At 30.7% G+C, this 21,569-nt stretch overlaps 1 long non-coding RNA gene across 1 annotated transcript; it reads right to left on the bottom strand.

The window, feature by feature from the left end:
* Positions 1–18,275: 18,275 nt before the first annotated feature.
* On the bottom strand, positions 18,276–19,661 carry LOC149519282 (uncharacterized). The gene is made up of 2 exons (XR_016341661.1): positions 18,925–19,661; positions 18,276–18,774 (listed from the first exon to the last, which is right to left on the bottom strand). It is a non-coding gene; the product is annotated as an uncharacterized LOC149519282 (long non-coding RNA).
* Positions 19,662–21,569: the final 1,908 nt, after the last annotated feature.

Here is a 21,569-nt window from a genome sequence, read left to right as displayed (position 1 = left end):
TTTGAAGATTAACTTTCAATATTAAATTATTTGGTAAGTCATAAAAATGATCAAGGCTTGGATAATTTGAAATCAAACTGGTACCATCTTTTGGATAAGCATTTAAGGGTGCTACAACCTTCCACATGCATAATCGACTCTCGAACCTAACATATATTTTTGTAGATCAGAATATGTTTCAGGTGGCCAATCACACCTAGACAAAAAAGCTTAGTGGTGACTCCCTTTCATCCATGTCTAGCGGTAGGTCCATGGATCTATACATTATGACAGTTTGTCACTCCACTGGGGATAATAAGAGTTAAGCCTGTAAATGATTTCTTATTATCCAAGCCTTGCTTAATAAATTTGAAATTATTTTATTCCCTTTCATTGCTTATATTTGTTTTATTATTTATTTTCCTTTTCATTGTGTATACCTACTTATTCATTTGTCTTTCTTTTAGTTCATTGCTTATATTTGCTTAAATATCTATGTATTGTATATATACCTGTCATTCATTTGCATGTTTATACAATAAGCCCTCCCCCCGAGCTTTACCTTTAGGGGGAGTGATGTATTTATGCCCTCATGAGATTTCATGTCTCTGTATGGCCCTACGAAACACTCCCACTCAGATTGAACCCTTTTAGCTTATAGCCTATGAAGGGTGAAGATTGGGGTGCCTTACTAGTCTGTAATGGACCATGATGTAAGGAGCAATTTAGGAACCTTTAGAATTAACCCAAACTACATATAGGCAACCTTAAAAGCCCAACCATAGATAGACCCTTATCGTTACCCTTTATAGTCAATCCAAAATTCAAGGTCATGTTGTTATCTTACTTGTTATGTGATATTTACTCTATGTTTTATTAACGTAACTAACTAATCTCTTTATCTTCTTTTATTTCTTTTCCTTTGGTGCACATTCATAAACATGTTTACAGATTGCATAGTGTTCTTGCTTCGAAGCTATTTTAACAAAATCCTTCATGGATTCCATAAAACATCAGGTTTTTGCCTCATCTACACTATTCAAATGTGACTCTCCTATAGATGTGAAGATAGAATCAGAAAAGAAGTAGCTAGAAAAAAGAGATTGTTTGCCACCTAGTCATGTCTCTACATTGCCAAAGAAAGTTTGCTTGCTTCTCAAACAGAATGACTTGAAAAGCTTATCAGATATATAGAACAGCATGACTCCTCTAAGGTAAAAAACTTTCTATCAAAAGTTTTGGGCATATTGCATATCTATTATCAATGGATGTTGATAACCCGCTTATTAAGGCAATGATGTAGTTCTGGGATCCTTCTTACCATTGCTTCATTTTTAATGAGGTTGACCTAGTGCCCATTATAGAAGAGTCCTCAACTTTAGTAGGCATGCATTTACTATATCCAGATAAAGTATATGTGAAGAAGCACAAATCAAGGAATCATAGGAAATTAGGCCAAATTCTAAGAATGGAAAAAGAGATCATAGATTCTTACATCCGAGAAAAAGAAAAGCATAATGGTATCTCATGAGAGATTTTTCGAGATTTCATTGTTAAGCACTCAGATGATGATCAGAGAATGAATGCATTTGCTCTAGCCATATATAGGTTGCTCATTTTCCCCAAGGTTTTGGGCCACATTGAGATAGAAGTGGTTGATCTTTTTGAATAGATTGCAAAAGGGTGTAATCTTTCTCCAGCTATTTTAGCAAAAACCATCAAATCTTTAAGTTTTTGTAGGCAAAATGACAAGGCAAGATTTATGGGTTGCATACCATTACTATATCTGTAGATGAAGAGTCATTTTGAATGCAAAAAATATGCCTTCTCCAAGCTTTATTTCTACATCCGAAACTCGATTAGGGAATTTTATTGGAGCGGTTGGCCAAAAGCAAAGACTCGAAAGAGTGGAAAGATCTGTTGCAAGAACTCACAGTTGATCAAGTAAAATGGTTAGCTCTATGGATAGACAGGGGTTCCACTTTTAGGATTATGGTGGTTAACGAGTTATGCACCACTAATGGTAAAGAGACAACATGGAGCTGAACAGTTTACTCCTATGACATATAAGCTCGGCCAATTTGATTGTTCATATAAGGAACCCGAAACTTTTCAGAAGATTGCTAGAGTAATCAAGACTTGGAAAAAGCCTAAGAGGATAAGCACAGGACCATTTACTGATAAAGCCATTCAGAAGTATCTAATTTGGAAAACCAAAAAGGGTCAGGAGGTGGCATTCATACGTAAAAACCATTACTAGTTAATGGACCATGGGATAGATGATGTATTTCCAGAATCTACAAGGAAAGAATATGAAGTAGAAAAAGAGAAGCTCAAATAAGAAATTTTAAAGCTCTAGGGAGAAAAAGACCAATGGCAGAACAAAGCAAAAAAACTAGAGATCTAAGTCTACAGGATTTCTAAGGAATACAGCAAGGCCTAGTAGGTTGTTAGAGAATGAGATGATGCCCTTAAGGAATTTTAAGAGCTACAAAAGAACACAAGAGGTTGCACATATAATTGCAAGCCAAGGAAATAAACAACATAGATCTGGCTCGTGAGAATGAAGAGTTAAAGGAAAAATGTGCACAAATAAAAAAAGATTTCAAAAAAATTCAATAGGAAAATAAAATGCTCATAGACTATGTTTAGACTTTGATGATGAAGTTAAATGAACAAAAAGATCATGTTATAACCTTTACAGAGAAACACAAAAAATTATCCTATCAAGTGTGGTATGGCAAAATAGAAGGGTTGAAAAGATAAAGAAAGATACATAGAGCACCTCACAGCTTAGATAGGCAAGACAGTGACCAAAATAAGAGAGACGATAGAAAAGACTAAGGCACTGAGAGCTTCGATTACACTAGCACGTGACCATGGACAGAAGTTACTAAACTTCATTAAGGAGGCTAAAGATTAGTATGGGCAAGTTAAGTATTTTTATAGAGGGATAGTATTAGGTTTAATGTAAAATAGACTCTTGTGGAATAAATGAAAGTTCACTTTTGTTGAATTTTTAAGGGGCAAATATTTTATTTTCCTTTCTTTTTCTTTTTCTTGCATTTGCATCACATTCATTCATTCATTCATTATCATAACATCATTATTGACTCTTTAATTATGGTATTAAGGTGCAAGAATAGCAACACATCCATACAATACTCGAGCTAAGGCCAAAAAAATAAAGCAAGACAATGCAAGTCATCTTGAAAGGATAGAAAAGGCTCAAGAGGCATTGGAAGGAAAGTTGAGTAGGATTCTAAAAGCCTTGGAAAAGGCAAACAGAAGAAAAAAAAAATAGAGGGGGATGCCTCACTAGTAGCTACTAAATCAACATATGCTCCAAGTTTTAATCCACAACAAACTCAAACTGCCCTAATATTCTAACCTCAATAGGTAGTTTTTCCAAAATACAATTACCCGGGGATGACTTATACACCCGGCCATGAGAATATCCAAAGTTATGACAATCCTATTTACATTGAAAAAATAGCTGAACCCATTCAACTCCCTATTACAAATGAAGCAAAAAAGAAAGAAAAGCTATAAACAGTTATGCCCTTAGAAAGTTCTAAAACTGATTAGGCCATGAGCAAGCTTGAGAAAAGATTGAAGGTTGTAGAAAGAGTTGATTTTATGGATCTATGGATGTAGTGGGGCTTTGCCTGGTATCTGACATGGTGGTGCCGCTTAAATTCAAAGTGTCAGAGTTTGAAAAATATGATGTCACTAAGTGCCCTATCACGAATATCATAATGTATTGTCGCAAGATGGCATCACATTCCAGTAATGAAAAGCTGTTCATGTATGTCTTTTAAGACAATTTAACTAGGTCGCAGCAAGATGGTATGTCTAGTTATATGGGATTCGCATAAAAATAGGGAAAAATCTTACCCAATCCTTCATCAATCAGTCTCACCACATTAACGACATGGCCCCAGACCGTCTTTCTTTACAAGGAACGGAAAAGAAAGTATCTAATCCTTCAAGCAATATGCCCAGAAGTGACGGGATGTAGCTGCTTACATGCAACCTCCCTTGATTGAAAAAAAATTGCAATGCTGTTTGTGAGCACCTTAATGTTGCCATACTATGAAAAAATGATAGGAAATATGACTAAAAACTTTGCTGATATGGTGATTTCAAGAGAGATCATAAAAAATACCATAAAAATGGTAAGCTTGAAGGAGGAAAGCCTTCTAAGAGAGCAAATAAGAAAAGAGAAAATGAGGCTCAAGTTGGGAATCTTGAAAGGCAACAATTTAAAAGCTACTTTCAATCGATCTATCCCATATACCATCACATAACAAGTCTTTCCCCTACCTATCAACCAACTACATGACCTTTTTATCCATCTTTAGCATGATCACTAGCTCACCTAGTCGGTGTAACCAGTAATGCCTAAGAACCAAGAACTAGGGAAAGATCTACACTCGACCCTATCCCCATAAGTTACACTAAGCTATTCTAAGAACTTTACAAGAACCACTTAATTGTTCCTATCCCGACTAAACAACTTGAACCTTCTTATCCTAAATAGTATGATTCCAATACTCACTGTGACTACCATTTTAGGGTAACAAGACACTCTACTAAAAATTGTATGCCCTTTAAGCATAGGGTGCAAAGTCTAATCAATGAAGGGTTTATAAGCTTTGATACCAGTAAAAGTTCAGTACCCAATGTCAGCGAGAATCCTTTGCCCATTTATACAGTTAATGCTTTGGATGCAAGTGAAAAACATGTGAAAAATAAGAGTAGAGAAGCTTAAGATGCCATTTAACCAGCTATATGAAATCTTATGTAAAGCTGAGATGATACAACCAATAGCTCTATGCACTTATGTGAGAAGATGTGTCCCCAATCAAAGATGAAAGTATCACAGTAGGGCTCTAAGACACTCAATTGACATCTGTAAGCAATTTCATGGTAAAATTCAAAAGCTGATGGACTCTTACCAAATAGAGTTTTATGAAAAGTTAATAGCCTTGGAAGACATTGGAGTGGCTATGACAGATAGGTGAGTGCCAAAACCTATCACCATACAGAATAAGGAAAAGCCATAATCAATTGGGAATAAGTTTGCTCCTTAACCAGTAGCTTTCAGAGTCCTACACCTATTTCCCTACAAAGATGAAAAAATAATGCCTTAGAGATATGAATGTGAAGTAATGACTCAGAGGCAGCAAAAGGATATGCCAAAAGCTAAACTGCCAATATAATGGGTGCAAAAGGCATGACTAGAAGTAGAAGATGTTATACTCCAACGATTTTAAAAAAAGGAAAGAAAAAGTAGACTGAACTAGAGATTTTAAAAAAAGATGCCTCGAAATCTATGCTTAAAAAAAAGCCTATGACTTTTTGAAACTAGTCAAACATAGCAAATATTCTATGGTAGAACAACTGAATAAGATGACAGCCAAGATTTCTCCATTATCATTTCTCCTGAACTCTGAACTATATTTCAATGCATTGTTAAAGGTATTAAATCAAGCATATGTGACCCATAATATATTCGTGGAGTATGTGAATCACTTGGCAAGGAATCTAGTGGTGCCACATCGCTCTCTTTTAACAATAATAAGATTTTGGCTAAAGGTAAAATGAACACCAAAGCATTGTACATCACTGTTAAATGTAAAAGCCACATAGTAGCTAAAGTTTTTATTGATAATGAATCAGCTATTAATGTTATGCTTGTGTCCACTTTGGCTAAGCTACCCTTTGATATGTCTCATATCCAAGACAGTTAGATTGTGGTCAGAGCATTTGATGAGACTAGGCGAGAAGTATTGGGGGATGTTGAATTACCTATACAAATCAGGCCGTGTGTCTTTAACATAAAATTTCAGGTCATAGATATATCGCTATCATATAACTACTTGTTGGGAAAGCCATGGATCTACAAGGTAAGTGTTGTCCCCTTTTTCATTACATCAAAAGATCAAATTCAATGTAGAAGGACAATTGGTGATTATGGTTGGAGAAAAAGATCTATTGGTGACCCAACCCATAAATGTCCCATATGTGAAAACAGCAGAGGAATCATTAGAATATTCTTACAAGTCTTTTAAACTTGTTAACGCAATAGGTGAAGGACTCAAATTTAGCTGGATTGTGATCAACCAGATAATTAACAAGGGTTAGAGTATTGGGTTCAACTTAAGCAAAACCTTCAAGGGATAAGAGAGCTTTATAAGATTGAAGATTACGACGGTAAATCAGGATTGGTTTATAAAATTGAAGAAATGTAAAATAATAGTAGAAGATGATCTTTCCCCATTTAAGTGAAACTTTCATTCTTTGAGGGTATGCACCTAGGAGCTAAAGAGAATACAAAAGAAGAACTAAAATGAGAATCAACTTTTACCAAGTTGTCCATTCATATGGTGGATAATGAAAGTCAAAATGAAGAAGTTTTGGTTTACCCCTGCCCACCTAGACATGAATTATAGAATTAGAAGGTTATTCAGATGCCTATTATTTTTTATTTTTTTTCAAGGTAATCACATCTCCTAATTGCTTATGCCTAAAAGCATTGGGATGAACTATTATGTTTGGGCCTTTTATTTTTCATTATGTCAGTAAAAATAAGAGCATGCATTTTATTCATTTCTTTCATTCCATTCGTTATCCCATCAAAGTTTCTTGCCAATATTTCCTATTTCATTAACTTTTAGGTCCCTAAATGAATGCGAAGGTAATCATGATAATGATCCAAGGTTTAATTTTGAAAATTCACAATGAACTTGATACTAAAAAAGATTATAAGGAATACACTTTGTCTTCAGATTTAATAAGGCTAATTGAACAAGAAGATAAATCCATTGAGCCTTATTAAGAAGTAATTAAATTGATCAATTTAGGTGATGTCGAAAATAAGAAAGAAGTCAAGATTGGTACTTCACTTTCAGCAATTAACCAACAGCAGTTAGAAGATTTGCTCTGGGAGTTTATGGATGTATTTGCCTGATCCTACCAAGATATGCTTGGACTCAGCATTGAAATAATGAAGCATAAGCTACCATTGAAGCCAAAATGCAAACCGATGTAACAAAAATTGAGAAGAATGAAATTAGAGATATTGTTGAAAATCAAAGAGGAAGTTAAAAAGCAATTTGACACATGCTTTCTGTAGGTGGCTAAATATCTTAAATGGATAGCTAATAGAGTACCTATCCTTAAGAAAGATGGAAAGGTATAAATGTGTGTAGACTATCGAGATTTAAATAGAGCTAGTTTAAAGGATAATTTTTCTCTATCTTACATAGATACTCTAGTGAACAATACAGCCTGACATTCAGTGTTCTCTTTTATGGATGGATTTTCTAGTTACAATCAGATAAATATGGCTTGAGATGATATGGAAAAGACTATATTTATCACTATATACGGAACATTTTGCTACAGAGTCATGCCTTTTGGGTTGAAGAATACTAGGGCCACCTATCAAAGAGCTATGGTAACCCTCTTTCATGATATGATGCATAAAAAATTGAAGTATATGTGAACGACATGATTAATAAATCTAAAAAAAAATGATCATGTAGTCAATCTTAAAAAATTATTTGAGAGGTTGAAAAAGTTTCAACTCAAATTAAATCTAATTAAATGTACATTCAAAGCTAGGTCAAAAAAGTTACTAGGATTTATAATTAATGAAAGAGGAATAGAAGTCGACCCGAACAAAATTTGGGCTATTCAGAATTTATCCCCTCTGAGCAAACAAAAGAAGGTTCGAGGCTTCTTAGGTAGATTGAACTATATTTCCTTGTTCATTTCTTAACTCACTCTTAAATGTGACCCAATTTTCAAACTCTTTCAAAAGAATAATCCTGGGGAGTGGAATGAACAATATCAAGAAAGTTTCAATAAGATTAAACAATACTTATCAAACTTTCCAATATTAGCACCTCTTGTTTTGAGAAAACCACTGATTCTATACATAATGGTACATGAAGGATCAATGGAATGTGTGTTGGGCCAACAAGATGAATCCAGTAAGAAAGATAAAGCTATTTTTACCTAAGCAAAAAATTTATAGAGTATGAGTCCAAGCATTCATCACTAGAAAAAATGTATTGTACTTTAGCTTGGATAGTTAAAAGACTCAAGCAATATATCTTTACCATACAACTTGGCTCATAGCTAAATTGGATCCCATCAAATATGTCTTCGAGAAGCCATCTTTATCAGAAAGAATCGTAAGATGGCAAGTGATGCTTTTAGAATATGACATAGTGTATGTAAGTTAAAAAGCAATCAAAAGAAGTATCATTGCTAAATTTGTTATAGATAAAGCTATTGATGATTATGAACCTAACATTGGCTACAATGGTATGGTCTATAATACTATTGAAATCCAGCCTATCAAACTAGATATCAAAAAAATACCAGTACATTATGCCAACTTGGAAAAGGAAAAGGATGACCATCCCTGGTATCATGATATTATGCAAAATCCAAAGGATCAGTAGTACCCAGATTGAGCAACAGAAAGTGATAAGAGAGTCTTACGAAGATTAGTTATAAGATTCTTTTTAGATGAAAAAATTTTGTACAAAATAGGCAAATCAAGTATTACTACCTTGTGTATGTGCCTCTGAGGCCAAAAAGATTATTGAAAAAGTTCACAATGACGTATGTGAAGTACATGCAAACGGACATATGATAGCAAGATAGGTTATGTGAGCTGGATATTACTGGTTGACAAGAAAAAAAGATTGCATCGATCATGCTCAAAAATGCCACAAATGCCAAATTTATGCTAACAAGATTCATGCTCCGTTTGGTGCTTTACATGTTATAGCACCACCTTGGCCATTTTCTATATAGGAGATGGATGTCATTGGCCCTATCACACTAAAGGCTTTAAACGAGAATAGATTTATTTTTGTGATGATTGATTACTTCACTAAATGGGTCGAAGCTGCCTCTTTCACAACTATGACTAGATCAATAGTCTGTAAATTTATCAAAAGTGAAATAATTTGTAGATATGGGCCCTCAAAAATAATCATCTCAAATAATGTAAAGATTTGAATAGTAAGATGATGCAAGAAATATGTGTTCAGTTCAAGTCAAACACCACAATTCAACTTTATATCATCCAAAAATGAATGGGGCAATGGAAGCTGTAAATAAAAACATTAAAAGGATTTTATAGAAGATGACTGAAACATACAAAGATTGACATGAGAAATTACTTTTTACCTTACATGCATATCAAACTTTTATACGTATTTCTACCGAGGTAACTCTTTTTTCCTTGGTTTATGGGATGAAAACTGTATTGCCAATAAAAGTAGAGATCATATCCCTAAGAGTTCTAAAAGAAGTGAGATTAGAGGAAATGGAATGGGTCCAGAAGCGATATGAACAATTAAACTTCATTGAAGAAAAAAGATTAACAACATTCTATCATGGCCAATTATATCGAAAGAGAATGATAAGAGCTCATAACAAGAAGGTTAGACCTTATCAATTTCGAGAAGGAGAAATGGTATTGAAAAAAATTCTTTCAAGTCAACATGATGATAGAGAAAAATGAACTTCGAATTAGAAAGGACCATATATGGTAAAAAAAAAATTTCAAGATGAGCTTTAATCTTGTCAAAAATGGATGGAGATGAACTTTCTAGCCCTATTAATTTTGATGCAGTTAAAAAGTACTTTGTTTGATTCTAAAAAAAAAAAAAAGTTCAAGTTGAAAACCCAAAAGGATGGCTTGAACCAAAATAAAAAAGAAAAAAAAGAAAAGAGCTCAAGTTGAAAACCCGAAAAGGTAACTTGGATCCAAATAAAAAAGTTCGAGTTAAAAACTTTGAAAAGCAACATCAATTGAAGGAAAGTAAACTCGTGTAAATAAAATACGATATCATTTGGAAGGCATACCAAGGATAGTGAATTCCAAAGAGCATTGAGGTGTCAGGGCATCATATTTTGATTACGTTTTTGAAAGATATCCAAGATTTGTTGTCATGGTTATCTAATCATTTGTCTTAGGGCATTGCTACCCCAAATAGCCACTCTTGGACACTCTTTTTTTATCTTTATAACATCATTTGTAATTTATTACTTATCTAAATAAATGAAAGTCGTCCTATTGTTCTTTCTTAATTCTATACATTACCAATATATTTGTCCCTTCTCTTTATACCTTGCCATGAATGGAAAAAGTACATAACTTGCATCCCACACTTTGAAAGATTAAAGGAAACAAAGACTAAAGATGAACTCCACCAAAAAAAGAGCAAATAGCTTATATAGCCTTCCTAAGGATAAAAATAAATAGTCAGGCTAATGAAGAATGGTTTCTTTGCCAAAGATGTGCCAAAAATGAGAATGCAGAAGCCTTAATACCATAATTAATGTTTCATTTGCATCCTAGATAAGGCATGCATTTACATCATTCATTTGATGTTGGCTCAATCCAAATCATTTCATATGATTCGTGGTTTCATCCCAATCATTTTTTACCTCAACTTGTTCTGGTTGCTTTATTTTGACTCATGGTTTCATCCCCGTCAGTTGATCTTAGCTTAATTCAGATCATTTTATATCATTCGTGATTTCGTCTTGATCATTTTCGACCTCGATTCGATCTTGGTCACTTCATTTTAACTCGTGGTTTCATCTCAGTCATTTGATCTTGACTTAGTCCAGATCATTTCATATGATTCGTGATTTCGTCCTGCTCATTTTCAACCTCAACTCAGTCTTGATCATTTTATTTTAACTTGTGATTTTATTTCGATCATTTGATCTTGGCTCAGTCCATATTATTTCATATGATTCATGATTTCATCCCAATCTTTTTTTACCTCGACTCGCTCCTGGTCCTTCATTTTGACTCATGGTTTCGCCTTGGTCACTTGATCTTGGCTTAGCCATATCAGTTTATATAATTTTTGGTTTTGTTCCAATCATTTTTTACCTTGACTCGATCCTAGTTACTTTATTTTGACTTGTGATTTTATCTCCGTCATCTGATCTTGGCTTAGTCTAGATCATTTTTCAGAAGTAATGGATCATTTTTGATTTGACTCGAACAAAATGGGTGTCTAGGTCTTTGCAACATTCCTATCTAACAGAGATGTACAAATAGAGGCAACAGTAGACACCTATTTGTGTCCAGGCCTAATCGAACTGATTCCTTTTATATTTTTGTTATTCTAGTATATATTATATGGTACCATTATTAATGTCACTATTATTATTATTATATGATTAATATATTATTATTATTATTATTTTCCTTTTTTTTCTTTGGTATTTTTGTATATATCATGATATAGTTATTATTATTATTATTATTATTATTATTATTATTATTATATTATATTATATTTTTTTCTTGTTCCTTTTCTTTTTTTCTTTCTTTTTCTATTTCAATCCACACATGCACAAAAAAAAAGATGGAATCGAAATCAGAATCCTTTGGTCAAAGTGTTGATACAATTGCTGAAATTTTAGACCAAAAATCATGTTTGATAGAATACAATCCTAGGATTCAAGCCTGGGATTGATTTTATCCGCTTTTTAAAATTGATCCTAGGACTGCCTATAAAATCAATTGGCTCTACAAAAGAAAAACCACACAAAAGTTATTAGAGAAAAACGTTTGAAAAATTTTGGGCAAAAGTGGTTTTCGAAGTTTGATTTTGGGATTTTGGGTTCACTATGAAGTTATGGGTTTGATTTTTGGTTTTTAGTTAGAATTAGGGATCATGGCGATTTTAGGAGTAATCAGGACAAATTTTGGGAGAAATCTAAAAAGATTTGAAGAAATCTAGAAATTTTTAGAAAATTTCTAGGTTTTTTGGGTTTTTGGGATGAACACAATGAATATATGAATTTTCTAATGGTTTTTTTGATAATTGGTTGAATTTTTCAACTAGTTTTCGATCAAATTTCTAGAAATCGATGGGTTTTTCAGTTTCGATTGAATTTTCTAGTGACTTTCTCAGAAATCGGTAAAATTTTTAACTTTCAGTTAAATCTCTGGCAGTATTCTTGGTGGTTTCTTAGAGAGAAGTTGGAGCTTCTCTATCTAGAGAGAAAGAAAAGACTAGCTTTCTGAGGAGAAAGGTTGGGAATTACCTTTTATGCGTGGCCAAAATGGCAACATTTTAACAATTTAGGATCCGCCCGTTAACCTGATGACCCGCATATTGACCCACACTCCAACCCAACCTGATCGTAGGTTTTCCCTTTCTGTTTTTCATTTTATTTTTATTTTTTGATTTTATTTTATTTTATTTTTAACCCACTTTATTTTTATTATTATTTTTTTAAAATGTTATTTCTACCATTTCTATTTTTGAAAGTAAAAAAGAGAAAAAATGATTCCAATAAAAAAAAATCTTTTCAAATAAAGTTTTCAAAAGATATTTATAAAATCCTTTCAATAAAAATAAAAATATAAAAAAAGAAAATCTTTTTCAAATAAAAAAATCCTAACAAAATAAATTTGTGGAATCCACCAAACTATTAGAAAATTTCATAAATTAATTTTTTAAAAAAAATAATTTTTATCTTCTAAACTATTGGAGATTGCTTCAAATTAAGTCCTACCAAACTATTGAAAAACTTTATTGAATAAAATACCTTAATAAATCCGATGACAAAATCTTTTCAAAATGAGATACTAGTCTCTATGAATACTCCTGAGGTGAAATACTTATCTTAAATTACTACCAAACTATTGGGACAATTTTAAGATTAATTTTCAATATAAATTATTTGGTAAGTCATAAAAATGATTAAGGCTTGGATAATTTGAAATCAAATTGGTACGATCCTTTGGATGGGCATATGGGGGTGCTACAACCTTCTCCATCGTTATCAACTACTGAACCTAACATCTATTCAAAATATGTTTCAAGTGGTCAATCACATCTAGACAAAAAAGATTGGTAGCGACTCCCTTTCATCCATGTCTAGCGATAAGTCCACGAATCTATATGTTATGACAATTTCATTTTTTGATTCATGATTTAGTGCACATCATTTTATTTTTTTACTTGTGATTCAGTCCTTGTCATTTCATTTTTTAACTTGTAATTTTATTTCGATCACTAAATTTTTGACATGTAGTTTAATCTTGGCCATTTTAATTTTCTAACATGCAGTTTAGTCTTGGTCATTTAATTTTTTGACTTGTGGTTGAATCCTTGTCATTTCATTTTTTGACTTATGGATTAGTCCAAGTCACTTAATTTCTAATTTGCAATTCAATCTTGATCATTTTATTTTTTGACTTGCAATTCAATCCTGTTCATTTTGTTTTTTGATTGGCAGTTCAGTCTTGATCATTTCATTTTTTGACTTGCAGTTCAGTTCCTGTCACATAATTTCTAATTTATGGTTTAGTCCAAGTCACTTAACTTCATACTTGCAGTTCAGTCTCAATTACTTCATTTTTCAATTTGTGGTTCAGTCCTAGTCATTTAATTTTTTTTTTTAACATGAGGTTCAATCTCGATCATTTAATTTTTGATTTGCAATTCAGCCTAGTCATTTTCACTTTTTAATTTATGGTTCAATCCAAATCATCTATTTTTTGGCTTATGGTTCAGTCTTGATCATTTATTGTCTAACTTACGATTTCGTCAAAGTCATTTTTAACTTTAGATGCCTCTAACGAAAAAGTTTTTTTTAAAGAGTAAAAATGAAAAAAAAATCTTTCAATCCTTAATACCAAACAAAATTAATGTCTTTGTCTTTGCATTATTCTTGATTCTAAAAAATATGCAAAAAAGGACAACTGTACACACTAAATTTTATCCAGACACATTCTAGTCAGTCATGATGCTTTTAAAGGTAGGACCCAATTTATATCCAATATTTCTTTAAAATTTACAAATATTTAAAATTGAATTTTGAGCTAAAATGACCAAAATGTCATGTAATCAAACTTGGTCAAATTCTGATCAAAGGACTATTAAGGCCTAAGATTAATAAAATTATAATTTCGACTCTTTAAAATCTCGTTAGACCTTAAGAAGACTTAAATTATAAAGGGCATTGTGATCATTTGGCTTTTTTGGGGTCGATTTTATATGAAAAATTTTAGATCATGTTTAAATATTATTCTATGAATTTTTATGCAATAAAAATCTTGAATAGACCTCAAAAGAATGAAATTACTAAAATACATTTTATGAGGCATTTTAGTAATTTGACCATTCTGGGGCTTTTTTTGGTCAAACATTCTAGATCATGTTTAAATACTATTTCATTAACTTTGATGTATTAAAAATCTTAATTGCACCTCAAACATAGTGAAATTACTAAAATGCCCTTTAAAGGAATTTTCGTAATTTGGTCTTTTTGAAGTCGTTTTTCATTAAAAGCTCTAGGTCATAGTTAATACTATTTTATGATTTTTGGTCTATTAAAATCATGAAAATAAAAATTGGATCATAAGATTTTAGGAAAATCAAGAAAAAGCTAAAAAAAACACTAATAAATGTAAAACGATCTTTTCTCATTAGAATAGCTGCACTAAAAGCCAAGATGGGTGCTATATTTTTTTAGAGCCATTAATTTTAAAAGGTTTAAATCCAATGGTCCACATTATGAGCTTGGTCATTAAGGTTGATAAGAAAAAAAAATGATCTTGCACCCTTAGATAGGATGTTCCATTTAGAAAACCAAAATCTTTGTAAGGTACAAAGTAGGTGAAGGTTTTAAATGACTTGAAGTTCGAAAATTGTCTTTCATGCATGAATTTTGATTCTATTTTGTTTTTGCTGTCATGAAAGTTCCAAGCTTGATTTTGAGTCTTCATACCTTGTTTTTGAAACAAAAAGAAGTCATTATTGAGCAAATTTGAAAGTTTTCGAAGCATGAAGAAAAAGAAACGTTTAAAGAAGTTTTTATGGCTTAAAATTTTGTTTTCAAACAAGATTTTGATTCATTTTTTGCTTCTACACAAGAAAGCTATATGCATCATCTTTGGCTTGTTTTTTTAGGGCTTAATGTTTTATTTCCCTATTTATTAGCTCACTTCTTAGTTTAGAAAATCTAGGCTTATAAATTATGTTTTAATGTTGGTTGCAAGATCAGAATAGTTAGATGAAGCTTTGGGTTGAAAAATCACTTTTTATGGATCTTAAAGCTTGAATCTTGAAGTTGTTTTCTTATTGTTATTTTTTTATGTTATGTTATTTTAATTTTAAATATTCTAAATCCCATGTCTTTTAATTCTTATGTTTTTAAATTTCTCATGCATTTTATTTTCCTTGCCATCTTATATTATGATTTATTTAGTTTTTTTTTATTAAATATACTTCCATAATATTGTCATGTTTAATATTACTCATGAACATTTGTTATATATGCATGTTCACTTGCATTTTACTAGTAGCCATGTTACTTGCCACATCATTTGCATTTTGAAATATCTATCAAAAATATCAATAAAAATCTAATTTTTTTTAGAAAAGTGATGAAAAGAAAGTTTGCTCCGAAAATATACTTAAATGTTAAGGATTTTTAAATAGATCCATAAAAATATGTAAAACCCTAAAGTCAAACCCTAAACTAACTAAGAATCTACAAGTGCACAGAATCAAAACAAGTAACAAAGTGATAAGTAAAGTTTGCTCCCACAGAGATTGTTAATAGAGTGATTCAAGTACTAAAATTAGCTCACATTTCTTATATTTGGAGGAATTAGAATAAGAATGTAATGACAATGTAAACTAATCAAAACATAACTTAAATAGTGCAATTAAACTTATAAACATGCAATAGTAATGAATTAAGATGAATTCAAACCTAAACTAATGTAAGCAGCAAATGAGTAGATGAGTTAAGATGCAAACAACTTGAATTAAACCCAACTGAAACCTACCAGCAAGTTAAACTCAAAGACTAAGCATGCAAAATCAAATTAAACTTATTAACAAACCAAGATGAATTAAGCAATATCAAATTAAATAGCATGCAATAAGCAAGATATGACTAAATCTAATTATGCAAGAATGGCTTAAACATGTATCTATGCTTATACGTAATAAACAGCAACCTATAATGCAACTCTATGTTTAAATTTAAAACTAGCAACCAAATATACTAATGACTTTATGTAGCAACCAAATTAAACAACTAAACTGGTAAAATTATCAAATTATCAAGAACCAAATGTAATCTTAATAAATTAAACAAACTTTCATTCAAATAACTTAATCTAAAATGCAAAGCTATGAAATTTAAACTTACCAAACTTAAGTAAATTGAATTGACTACTAATTAACCCTAACAGCAGACAATTTAAACAAACTAAACTTATCTTAACTAACTCTAATGAATCCTTAAAGCATGCAACTTAAACAAACTAAATGTGAATTGTATTAAATTAAATCCTAAGAACATGTAATAAAATCAAAGATACAACAAACTAAATCAATACCAAACTAAAGTGTGATAACCAAAACCAATATGATGAACTGAAATCAAACAAGATTAGAACTGAAATCAAACAAGAACTAGAAATCAAATTGAAAAAGCTTAAAAAATAACCAAAAAGCAATTGAAGTTATCCCAAGAACAAGAAACTAAATTGAAATGCTTGGAAACAAAACTTTAATAATCTAGAAACTTAAAATAAACTTGCATAAATTGAAATCAAAATAAAAATAAGTTTAAAGAACATAAAAACTTAAAAAAAAAATAAAAGAATAACTAGAGAGATTGGTCTGTCACCCCAACCATGCTTTTCCTAATGCCTAAAACTACGTATTTATAAGCAAAGAAATCTAAGATAGGTTCAATAATCATGGACTTTTAATGTATCGAACTTCTTGGTTTGATTAAAGTAGACTTTTTTACTGAAAGAGTTCTTCTTGAAGTGAATCTTGGTTGGATTGAAATAGAACTCTTTAAAGAAAAGTATCTAGACTGAATCTTAGCTTCTAGAAAGTGAATAGCTACTCCTTTTTCTTTTCTTGATGTGTTGCACTTCCTAAAGAAGAAAAGAAAAGGAATTTCAAACTTCTTGAAAGAAAATAGAATGGTTCGGTTTTTAGCATCTTACATACCTTTTAGAAATTCAGAAGTTGAATGTTCTTGAACTTTTTTTGCATGTCACAGTTTGAGGTTCTTTCTTGGAGAATTCTTGGAGAGTTTTTCTTCAATTAGGATTTTTAAAATAACAAATATAATTTCTCTTATACTGCACCTTTTTTATTCATCCTTTATAATACAAGTCCTACTTCAATTAGAAATAAGAGCAATCCAAGTATAAATAGGAATTCCAAATCAAGGCAGGAAAATCAAGGGCTATTTGGACTTTTCTAATATGATTAGACTTGTCAAGTCATCATGCCACATAAGTCTCGAAGTCATCTCTCTTGGCTAATGAAAAAAAAGCTTGTTGCTATGTTATCTATTAGTAATGCATGCATTGCATACTACATAAACTACCATAGACTTACATTTCACTCGACTCTACAAATCTAAACTTCACTATAGCAAACATGCCTTACTTGATTCTAGAATGAATTTTCTAAATTTTTCATTAAGATTGAACAATTCAAACTCCTTTAGGTTTGGCAAAATAAATCTTGCACACTTTTACACTTTTTATTCCAAGATTTTCAAGAAATCTAAGAATCATCGAGAACATACCAAGAATAATTCAAGATTCATTCTAATGTATCAAGAATCATCCAAGATTGATCAGGAACTTTCAAGATTTTTCAAGATTCATCAAGATTCAACCTTTCTTTCAATATTTCCTACTAAACAAAAAAATTAGGCACATTAAGAGTATAAAGATCATTATTTAACTTAGAATTAAGCAAAAATAACTAATTTAAGCACTGAAAACAAGACTAAATAACTTTATTTCATAAAATTATCATAGACCCTAAAACTTAACCTTAAAACCCTAAACCTTCAGTAGACATCCTATTTAGTCCAAAGCTCGAACTAGTTGGGCTCGGACTTGACTTAAGCCCAATTGATGTACTTTATTTTAACTTTTATTGGTATTGTATTTACTTGTAAATTTTTTATCTTATTTATTCTATTCTATTATATTTTATTTATTTTTTATTTAATTTTAATTTTCTCATCTTGTTTATCTTTTTTGTTTTTTTATCTCTAGTTATATTTTCATATTATCTGATTATTTCAAACAAAAGAAGAAGAAGAAAAAGAAAATAAACTAAATAACTTGATGTTCGAAATCTAGGTGAGGCTATCCTTTGGTGATAAACCTTACAGAAATAATATGGATTAATTTTGGGATAATCTGAGCTTCTTGAAAACAAATCTAATCCTAAATCAATTGGGATTCTGCCAAACTTTAACCTATAAATGGAATTATAATTCACTTTCAAAAGGGAAAAAAAATAGAGGAACAATACATGGAGAGAAAATTCGAGCAGAGATCACCACCGATCAGCAAATTCCTAACATATCAGGTCTTCATACCCTTTACCCTCTATCACCACCGCATGAACCCCTACCTCTATTGCAATCGCCCATTACCAGAGACCAAAGCTTAGTAATTTCATTAGTATACCACGTCTAGTAAGCAACCCTACCCAACAAACACCAAGCAAAAACCCAACAGAGAACAACCAATTCCTAGCTAGCTTACTAGCTAATTCTTAGCTCACCAGCATCCAATGACCACAACCTTATCATCTTGCCATCATCATCAACCTCCTGCTAAACAAACATTGACTACAAACAAGTCACAACTTGTACCCACAATCATTATGCCTAGTTTCATCATCCTGCCACCATCATCCACCTTCTGCCCAAAATTTCGCCCTTTGCCAATAAGGCACATCAACAAAATCCAAGCAAAAACAAACCAAGTCAGAAACCAAAGAGATTAAAAACAAAAAAAAAAGAGTTCAAAGTAGTAGTGACAGAAAGAGTAGGTCAGTGACAACAACCAAGTTTTGAATCCAAACTCACCAGCACGAAGAGTATCGAGAGAAGAATGACATATTCAAAACCCAGAATGATCGGACGATGAAAAGGAACAAAAACCGTGGAGAAAGAACGCAACTTCATTTCTAGATCTAGGTTGTTTGAGGGCGATTTTTTAATATCCAACCCCCGATCTAGAAAGTGAAGGCCAAGACAAGGTTCTAGGTGAAATTTTGGCCTCAACCGTAGTTGGTCAGCAGTGACAAACAGTGGCATATGACAGCACTGGCACCGAAATCTGAAAACCTTTGAAGTTTTCGATCGATATTCATCATTTTATTGAGAGAGATAGGAGTATCAGGGAATTAGAGAGAGTGTGAAAGTGTAAAAAAAGAGAAAAAGATTTTAAAAAGGGGATTTTATAGGGGTCTTAAAACAGTGACGTTTTTGGTGTTTAATGAACCAAGTCCTCTTTGACCTAATATAACGACTTGCATACTACCCTATTTGAAGATCCAACCCGACCCACATTTCCTGGGCTATTGAATTAAGCCGAGCCATGAACAAAGCTGAGCTGTGAGCTGATCATTCCTGCAACTAAGCCGTCTTAAGCCATTAAGCCAAGTTATTTTGGTTTTTTTTTTTCTTGATTTGTTTTTTTTTTTTTTTTTTTATTAGTTTGATTTTAGATTTCTTTTAACAAAATTTTAAAGAGAAAAATAATTTTAAGTTTAAATTTTAAAATAAATTTTAAATAAACAAAAAATTAAAGTCTTACCAACATATTGGAAGGCTTGTGGTTTTATTTTTAGAAAAATAAGATTTTACTAACATATTGAAGAATCTTATGATTTTTAATAAAAATTAAATTAAAATAAATAAAAGGAATAATTTTCATGAAATCCTACCAACATATTGGAAGAGAATTTTTGACAAAAAATTTTATCAACATATTGAAAGATATTTATAAAAATTTAATTATTTTTTTTTTAGATTTTAAATCTTCGATGATTGAATTACAAAAAATGTTGCAAATAGTAATTTCTATGTGAGAAATTCTTCTTTAAATTTACCAACATATTAGAGAATTTAAAAAAGATTTTCAACATCAAGGTACATACCAAATAATCAAATAAATTAATGTACATAAAATCCACAAAACAAGAAAACAATAACAAATAAGTTAGTAATACGAAAATCATAAATAATTACATAATAAAACTAGCAAAGCAAGACTTAAGATAATACATGACTAACTAATTGCTTGACTCTATAATGTTCCCAGCGAAGTCGTCAAATCATCATAACGTCTAGGTTGAGAAACTTACCCGTTAGACACAAAAATTATGGAGTCGCCACCAATCCTTTATAGCTAAGTGTGATTGGCCACTTATGTGAATTTATCATCTTTAAGGCTATCCTAAGCCTAAGCTAAGCATCCCTAAAAAGAATAAGTTTTGGTATACATCATTAGAATTAAGGTTTACAAGTCGATTACATGCAGGAAAGGTATTAGCAATTCTTTACGCCCAAAATTAGTACCAAATTAATTATATGTTATCTTACCTAAGCCTTATCAAAAATGGTTTTATCATACAAATAAATCAATTCCAATCTTTTTATTATTTACAAAACATGGTGATACAAAAAATTCTATCAAGAATATCAAGCAATCATGTAGTCATGCAATAAATATTAAATTATACCATGCAAAAATTATCATGCAAATATATTAATATCATGTAATAATATCACACCTAGATCATGCTAAAATATTCACGCAAAAATGTCATGCAAATATATTAATTATCATGCAATAATAATAATCATGTAAATATATAATATCATGCAAATATAAAATACCGTACAAATATATTAATAACCATTCATGCAAATATATAATCTTGGAATCGAATATAATTTCACAAATATATTATGTATAATCATGCAATTATGCACACAATAAAAATAGAAACATGCAATTAAATATCATTCTAATATAATATTAATCATGCAATAACATATAATATCATATCATGCAGTAAATATAAAATCATGCAATAATAATAATAAATAAATAGCTATACAAATAAATATATTAATAATCATACAATCACACAAATAAATAAATTAATAATAATGCAATTAAATATATAATCATGCAATTAAACAATGTAAAGCATGCAATTAAATATTTAATCATATAATTAACAATGTAAAATATGCAAATAAATATATAATCATGCAATTACCAATATAAATCATGCAAATAAATATATAATTATGCAATTAACAATATAAAACATGCAATTAAATATATTATCATGTAATTAACAATATACAACATGCAAGTAATTATATTATCATGCAATTAACAATATAAAACATGCAAATAAATATATAATCATCCAATTAACAATATAAAACACACAAATGAATATATTATCATGCAATTAAATATATAATAATATAAATTATGCAAATAAACATGCAATTAAACATATAATAATAATAATCATGTAGTCACACAAATAAATAAATTCATAATCATGCAAATAAATAAATAATCATGCAAACATAATAATAGTCATGCAAATATATTAATAAATCACACAAATATATTAATCATGTAAATAAAATATTAGGCAAATAAATTATCATGCAAGTATAATATTAATCATGCAACTATA

The sequence above is a fragment of the Durio zibethinus genome, chromosome 4, assembly GCF_047325235.1.
Source record: "Durio zibethinus cultivar Kanyao isolate XHJ-2024 chromosome 4, ASM4732523v1, whole genome shotgun sequence".
In the NCBI taxonomy this organism is placed as follows: domain Eukaryota; kingdom Viridiplantae; phylum Streptophyta; class Magnoliopsida; order Malvales; family Malvaceae; genus Durio; species Durio zibethinus.
Note: the sequence above shows the minus strand (reverse complement) of the source record. Positions and strands in the feature narration are given on the sequence as shown.